The sequence below is a fragment of the Dipodomys merriami genome, unplaced genomic scaffold, assembly GCF_024711535.1.
Source record: "Dipodomys merriami isolate MVZ:Mamm:240054 unplaced genomic scaffold, mDipMer1.0.p SCAF_2, whole genome shotgun sequence".
Classification (NCBI taxonomy): domain Eukaryota; kingdom Metazoa; phylum Chordata; class Mammalia; order Rodentia; family Heteromyidae; genus Dipodomys; species Dipodomys merriami.
Genome location: NW_027203381.1, coordinates 92,710,626 through 92,718,962, shown reverse-complemented (window position 1 = coordinate 92,718,962; position 8,337 = coordinate 92,710,626). Strand labels below are relative to the sequence as shown.

The window sequence follows — 8,337 nt, the reverse complement described above, 5'->3', positions numbered from 1 at the left end:
AAGTTTAAGCAGCTATATAACTAGAAATATACCTTCCTTGCTTCTCTGGCTCCCTACTCTGAGCACATTCTGGCTTAATTCCTATCTTTAACAAACCAAGAAGCCAGTCTTTTGCATCTCCATGGATAAAGTATTTGCACATTCAGAAATCAGCTTGGCAAACCAAAGCTAAGTGTATGGGGGAATAAACATTGTCTCTTTCTGTTCTTTTCTCCTCTAAGTTGAGAACTGAATTTTTTTTTTATTTTATTTTTTGGTCCGGTAGTGGGGCCTGAACTCGGCCTGGGCGCTGTCCCTCAGCTCTTCAGCTCAAGGCTAGCGCTCTACCACTTGAGCCACAGCACCACTTCCGGCTTTTTTCTTTTTGCTTATGTGGTGCTGAGGAATCAAACCCAGGGCCTCAGGCATGCAAGGCAAGCGCTCTCCCACTGAGCCACCTTCCCAGCCCAGAACTGAATTATTGACGATGAGAAAAGCTAAAATTGCCAAAAGAAAAAAAGAGATGGTAAGAATGCTGTGATACCTGTCAACAATTTGTATTGATCATAGACACCTCTCTGCCTATTTTGTGTTACTTCTGGCTCTAAGTGTTCTCAGACCCCACACCTTTCCCTGCTCTGGCTTTCCTGGACCTGAGAAGGGCAGAGGCAAGCAGTCCACAGCCTAAGTTGCCTGATTTAAAATGCACACACTGTGGGTAAAAAATAAAATTAAAATGAGTTCTTTTTTAAGCAGAAATATCACTATTCCTTTTCAAAGCTGAGAACCTGAGTAATGACTCTGGAGAGAAGACTGGCATCAAATTATGAAATGTGCTTAGTGGGCTTATGATTTATAATGTTGAAAAACATAATTATTAAACAAAGAACAAGATATGGTTGAAATTGTTCATTTGGAAAATTGTTATTGGCCTTTTGTATTCACCTTTAAACAAGATTTAAGATAGATAGATAGATGGATAAATAGATGGATAGATAGATTGACTATATCTATAGATATATCTGACTATACAGATAAATTGTATAGATATCTGTACAGATAAATGGATCTGTGTATATCTACAGATGTATAAAGTCACAGTATGTCACCCAAGCCACACAATATGGTACCTGTAACTATGGACTATATATGGTACATGTAACTGTACAGCACTGTGTACACATGATGCATAGTTATGGGTACTAGATGCAGTATGGTAGCAAGGACATGGGTGTTTAATAAATTAAAAACTAGCCAAGTCTTCAATGACTAGACCTTTGCAAGAAGTCTGTGGACCATCCAATCTTATGGTATGATGAATACTTTAATTCATTTATTTTGGTCCTAGGAGAAATTTGCAAAGAGTGGTCTATAACTCCAAGTGGAAAATCAGTGTAAATACTACAACCCTTTAGAACTGTTTTTGGACATAAGTAGCTACTTTCTCTCTGTTTCCGGCATGCTATTTTAGCCACTGACCAATTTAGATATTAAAATAAGAATTATAAATTATCTACTCTATCCTTACTAAATATTCTTGAGTATATTATCACATGTAAAATTTGCTGATGAGGTGGTAGTCACACCTCATTACACAGAAGTGAGAACGAGGATATAAAGAAGTTAGTTCACATGTCTAGAGCATAGAAGAGCTAGAATTGGAACAGAGATTTTATTTCTGATTACTGTTTTTTTACCAATAGAATATAACCCTAATTCTACTACTTGCTGCTTCTGAACATACTACTTGGGAAGCTTGGCAACATGATAACACTAGCCACTCTAAATCTCAGGAATTATCCAAATTTCCCCACAATCTCTTAAGATAAATACATAGAATTCCTAAAATAATGATCCTTAGCCCATGATAAATTTTTGGCTAACTATCTAGAAAGCTAGCTGCTTCTTGATAGGACTCAAGAGTAGAAAGCTTAGATGATAGGAAGACATTAAGAATGACATTATTAGCTGGGTACCAGTGGCTCCTGCCTGTGATCCTAGCTGCTCAGGAAGCTGAGATTTGAGGATTGCAGTATGAAGCCAGCTCAGGCAAGAAAGTCCATGAGATGCTTATCTCCAGGTAATCACAGAAAAGCCAGAAATGGTGTTGTGGCTCAAAGAAGAGCACTAGCCTTGAGAAAAAGGAACTCAGAGACAGCCCAGAGTTCAAGCCCAGGACTGGCAAAATAAATAAATAAATAAATAAATAAATAAATAAATAAATAAATAAATAAATAAATAAAATATATGAATGGCAATGAAAAATAAGAGAAAAACAAAGAATTATCATTAAAAATACTATGAAAAAATCCTTTTTTAAAAAAAGTTTGTTGGTCGTGGGGCTTAAACACTGGGCCTGAGCGCTGTTCCTCAGCTCTTCAGCTGAAGGCTACCGCTCTACCACTTGAGCCACAGCGCCACTTCCAGTTTTCTGGTGGTTTATTGGAGATAAGAGTTTCACGGACTTTCCTGCCTGGGCTGGCTTTGAACCTGGATCCTCAGATCTCAGCCTCCTGAGTAGCTAGGATTACAGGCATGAGCCACTGGCACCCAGCTGAAAAAAATCTTAATCATTTCACAAATGTTCCAAATATGAACATCATGAATGACATGTATTCTTTCTTAAAAAGAGGGAGCCAAGCCAAACATTACCCCTTTTCATTAAATGCCTACTCTAGTTTTCCACCCTAAAAATGGGTATGTCAAATAGTAGAAGGAAGAAGTAAGAATATAAGAACACCTAGACCTGAATGTTATCCATATTCACTCCCCTGAGATATTAGAATGCCTCTCTCTCAGTCCAAAATAGAACTAAAGGTATTTAAATTCTCCTAGTAGCACCACCCAAGTAATGTTAGGTATATATTCGGAGGGCTTAAAATATTTACATGAGAATTAAACACAAAATGTCTGTGTGAAGTGGGTGTAAGATGAAAATCTAACTGATGAGTTTTTGAAGATGATAGTCTAATTTCCCCAAATTTATAAACTACCTTATACTGCTGTTTTTGTGCCCACTACTTCCATTGTCCTTTGTGTTTTAAGTTCTTTTGCTGACTTATTTCTTGTGTCAGTTTTCCACAGTCAGCATCCTTTAAAATTGCCTTAGAATTTTGCTACAGAAGATGCTGAAAAATCCCTTGCTGATTGTGTGTGGCATGCACCCCACATAAAATATACCATACTTCATTTTCTTTTTGAACAATGCTTCTTACAAGCATGAAATTACAATGGGGTTGGAAAAACCATTGAGAGATGAATAAATGGTTCTTTAGGGGCATAAAGTAGGCTCTTTCCTATGAGCACTAACACTATATAAGACCTTGAACCTGACTTCAAACAGAAGGACACAAATATAGGGAAGAGAGGGCTGGGTGTCAGCACAAACAGCCAAACGGGAGATGTATTCAGCAAGAAACTTAATGAACCAACAAGGTGTTGAGCCGGACAATAAAGCTAATGGACAGAAGACTGCTATCTAAAATGAGAAAGGTGATAGCAAATCTCTGCTCAGAATATTTTGTTATGTTCTGAACAGAACAGAAAATTGTGAGAGAGGAAAATGCAGCTATGTTCAGATAAGAACATTTATGATGGTGGAGCATTTCAGATCTAGGTATAGAAAGCATATTCTGATATTTAATGAGCATTGTGAACTCAGATTCTTATTTTTAATTAAGTTTTAAAAATGCAGATTTAGAACCTAAAAAAGGATAAATGTAGGCTGATCCAAAGAAGTGCTGAAGAAATAGTTGCTTTGGTGGAGGGGGAGAGGAGGTGTCCTTGTGATGATTGGAGGTTTTGAAATTACAGAAATCCAATGGAGGGAAATGTACGTGATACATCATCTTTTAGCACACAGCTGCTCATCCTCTATTTTTTTTGTCATTTACTATTTAGGACATGGATTAGCCAGATGAACAGGGCCTCATTGGGATGGTGATGGCTCAGTGTTAGGAATAGCAGCCAAAACAAGGATGAGGTCTTGTTGCTGGACTCCTCCTCCCATCATACAATTAGTTAATTTATCATCTCAACAAGAACAACAACAACAACAAAACTAAGAAAACTCAGTAAATAGTAAAAACCTGCTGTAACACGAGGAGATGTTGCTGTTTTTGTTTGGCCTTGGTCCTCACAGCTCCAAAACAGAAATAGGATCTTGGTAAACTTTTTGAGCTGAAATCCAGGGCTTGCCAGTCAGCCCTAATCAACCTTTCCAATTTCTCATCCATAAAACAGGGTCTAGCCAGCACCCCTCCACCAGGCTCCATGGCTCCATGGTAAACTACCAGGCACTCACAGGACAGCTAATAATCTTAGCCCTGAAAGCAGTCAGGTTGAACAGAGGAAGATATCACAAGGTTTAGTAAGGGAAGTGGATCGTAATGAGCAGTGAAGATGTGGAGGAGGCGCTGCTGTGGATTGGTGATGATTTTATCCGGATTGTGGTAACAGCACCCTGCCAATTTTTACAGCATTACAAATCCCACACCCTGAGGTGAAATATGTCCAGCTGCATCTAAAGTGCCAGAGGAACATGTGGATCCCAGGATTTGGCTCTGAAGAAAGCTGTCCCAACCAAAGAGCTTACACACATACAAACTCATAAACAGAGAATGGGATTGATCCAAAAACAACCAAGAAATAACACACAGAAAGGTCAAGAGAAAGCTACTAATGTATTTGGAGATACCTGAGTTGAAATCTCAACTATTTCATTCTTGGATTTTTTTAAAGCGAGGAGGACATATTCTTTTTTTTTTTTAATTAATAGTACAGCAGTATCAGTAATGACTGAGATTATCTGCTAAAACAATAAAACAACCTATCCTACATCTGGTGCCTTTCCCCTGTTGTCTCAAAGAGGAGCAGTGCATCTTCCAGAGAATACTTTTTTCTGTGGTTTATCAGATCAGTAGTGACAATGGGACAAAGCATTATGGTATTGTTGGGTGAGACAATAGTATAGAGGATATGTAGGTTGTTTCCTCTTCACCTTTTCTCTGGACTTTGTAAGGTCAGTGTTTAGATGAATATTAATTTGACTTGTTTTTCTAAAATAAGGAAGTTATTAATTGAAAAAAATTGTGACCTTAAAGATATTCTCTAAACCTTCACTTTAAGAACTCTAAAAGGAATGGATATGAGAGAATTAACTTATAGAAATAGCACAAAAAACTATTTATAGTAGCAAAAATAAGAAGGAATTCCTTTCAATTTAGCAAATATACTGAGCATCTGTTCTGAAACTGGTTTGGAGAAACCATGAATGAAGCAATTTCCTGCTTTTATAAAGTTTATAGTCCATCAGGGAAGGATGTAAGTAAACAGAAATATCATAAACAGATAATTACCTAATAAAGTTTATTAGAAGGTGGTTAAGTGCTATAGAGGAAAATTAAGGGTAGGGCAAAAAAAAAATAGGGCTGGGGTTAGTGGTTGCAGAATGACCAAAAGCAAGTTCCTTGTTTAGGGAATAAACCCAAAGACTTTGTTAAGACATTAACCATGCATATCCAAAGGAAATAACAGTGTATATCTGGACAGGAATGATTCACTAGGTAGGGAGCAATTAAGAAAATAACATTTCTTTTTTTTAATATAGGAAAATACTAAAAATAAAATATTCAGAAAAATAAGCAAAGCATAAAGTGTCTATTAGTAATTTACAATTCATGCACACATGTATTCATTTCATAATTATTTACTAAATATTCAGTTACTTTATAAACAGTTCTACCGTACTAATCAACACATACTCTAGGCATGCATACACATACTCTAGACACATTTATAAGCTTTTCTAAATATCAATTCCATTTAATATTCACAATTTTGTTAAGAATTATCACTTGAGCTGGGTGTTGGTGGTGAAGGCCTATAATCCTCAGCTGAGAGCTGAGGATTTTGGATTGAAGCCAGACTGCGCGGAAAAGTTCCTGAGAGACTCATATCTCCAATTAACAACTCAAAAACTGGAAGTGGAACTATGGCTCAAAGTGGTAGAGCACTAGCTCAATCAAAGTGGCCAAGCACCAAATGACTCAGGGACAGCATCCAGACCCTGAGTTCAGTCCGCAGAACAGACCATCGCCCCACCCAAAAGTACTATTTGATCATCTAAGTAGGAAAGATGCTAAAGTCATGTGGTCCATATAAACAGAGCAGGGTTTTATTTGAGTTTTTGTTCTTAACCCCCATGAGTCTGTTTCCTCCTTGATGGCTACCATTCAGCTACTTGGAAAAGAACAGAATACACCATTCTGCCTAAAAAGTATTCCCAGCAGGACTGGGAAGGTGGTTCAGTGGTAGAGTGCTTGCCTTGCATGCAAGAGGCCCTGGGTTCAGTTACTCAGTACCACATAAGCAGACAAAACAGAGGTGGTGCTGTGGCTCAAATGGTAGAGCATTAGCCTTGAGCTGAAGAGTTGAGAGGCAGTGCCCAAGTCCAGAGTTCAGGTCCCATGACTGTCCAAAAAAAAAAAAAAATTCGGGAAGTAAATTTGTCAAATGTCAATATTGATTTTTTTCTGTGTGGATAGAATGATAGATAGCATTAATTGTGTTTTATATGTTTGTACAGTTTTGAAATTTTCTCTAATAAAGACATATTTAACTACAATAACCAGAATAATTTTAAACAGAATGTCTTTCACAATCCTTATAATAATAATAGCCTAAACTACCAAAATATTTACTTCTTATTTTTCCCTTAGTTGTGTGTTTGATAACCTGGTAAATTCAGCATAGGAAACAAAAACCAAAAAATAACTATCTAGAAGCCAGGCTCCAGTCCTGCTTTTGATACCACCAAGTTATTTTCCTTCCAGTTGCTTCCAATCCAGACCAAAATTAGAGAATTAGGTCATTTGACACCTTATCTTTCTGTGTTTTTCCATCATCCTATGAAACTTTAATGTCTTACTCTTAAAAGCAAGTGTGATTTTTGGAGCATACGTTGGAAAACCAGTTTATTTATTTATATTGTAAAATTGATGTACAGAGGGCTGGCTTACAGTTACACAAGTCAGGTACTTAATACATTTCGTTTTGAACAGTGTCATTTCTTCCCTTGTTTACTCCTATTTATTTCCTTCCCCACCCCATTCCGATACAAGTTGTATAGTTCATTTTCAACACAGTGTCTAGTGAGTATAACTATTGCATTTCTTCATACTTGGTCCCACCAGTTGGAAATGTATATTGTTAGTACATATTCTTAATATAGCTAAGTTGAAAAAAGCAACAAAGAATCCAATATTAGCAAATTAGAAAGGTTTAACTTAATACATGGGAAGGAAATAGGAGTTCCTGATGACTTTACTGGTTAGCTTTGAAATTCCCATGCCTTGAATAGTACAAATAATGGGAAAACATCTTTGGAGTCAGAATTCTGACTGGTGAGAATGGAACCAGAATAAGAGAAGCATCAACTGTCTTATGACATTAGAGTAACAAGTCTGGAGTGTCTAGAGAACTCCCTAGGGAGCCAACGTTCATGGCCCATCTGCACCTTCCCTTGAGGCCTAACCTTATCATTGGGCCTAGGAATCCTTAAAATCTGAGAGAAAAAGGAAAGCTGAAAAAGATTATGCCTCCATCGGAAAGAATGAAATTGCCCCATTTGTTAGGAAATGGAAAGACTTGGAACAAATTATATTAAGTGAAGTAAGCCAGGCCCAAAGAAACATAGGTCCCATGGTTTCCCTTACTTGCAATAACTAGTATATGTCTGAGACAAGCAGAAAAGGTCAGATAAGTTGATGTTAGGTGAAATGAATCCCAAGATAAGGACTCAAAAGTTTTTTTCTTTCTTGCTATTGTTTCTAACATATTTATAAGATGATTTCTTTGTTGCTTTGTATGTGTTTTCCCTATATTTGATGTGGGTATAATTTGTGGAGGGGAAGGGCAAAAACAAACAGTTTAACTAGGGATACAGGTGGACCCATTGCAACAATGAGATGTACAAGACATTATGTCAAAAAACGACCTTTACAACTTTGGCAGTGGACAGGGGGAGATGGGAAGGGATGGGAAGGGGAAACAGAGGAGGCAATAATGCTTGATAAGAAATGTACTCATTACCTTGCTCATGCAATTGTAACCCTTATGTACAGTATTTTCACAATAAAAAAAATGCTTCCTAAAAAAAATTATCCTTTTGTATGCTGTCAGAGTTGGGCTCTACCAAGAAAATGAGCCTTATGGCTTTTTCTTTCTCTTTGCTCCCTCCTTGGACCTTTCTTTGTTTAGAGTCACTTTGCATAGTTCTATTTTCATCAAGAAACAGTTCACGGCTAAAGCCTGTTGTATTTCATTATTTTCCTGATTTTTTGTGAAAGAGGAGAGCAA

At 37.2% G+C, this 8,337-nt stretch overlaps 1 pseudogene; it reads left to right on the top strand.

Moving 5' to 3' along the window:
* The first annotated feature begins 466 nt into the window (after positions 1-466).
* Positions 467-4,679, top strand: LOC138831879 (transcription initiation factor TFIID subunit 12 pseudogene; annotated as a pseudogene).
* Positions 4,680-8,337: the final 3,658 nt, after the last annotated feature.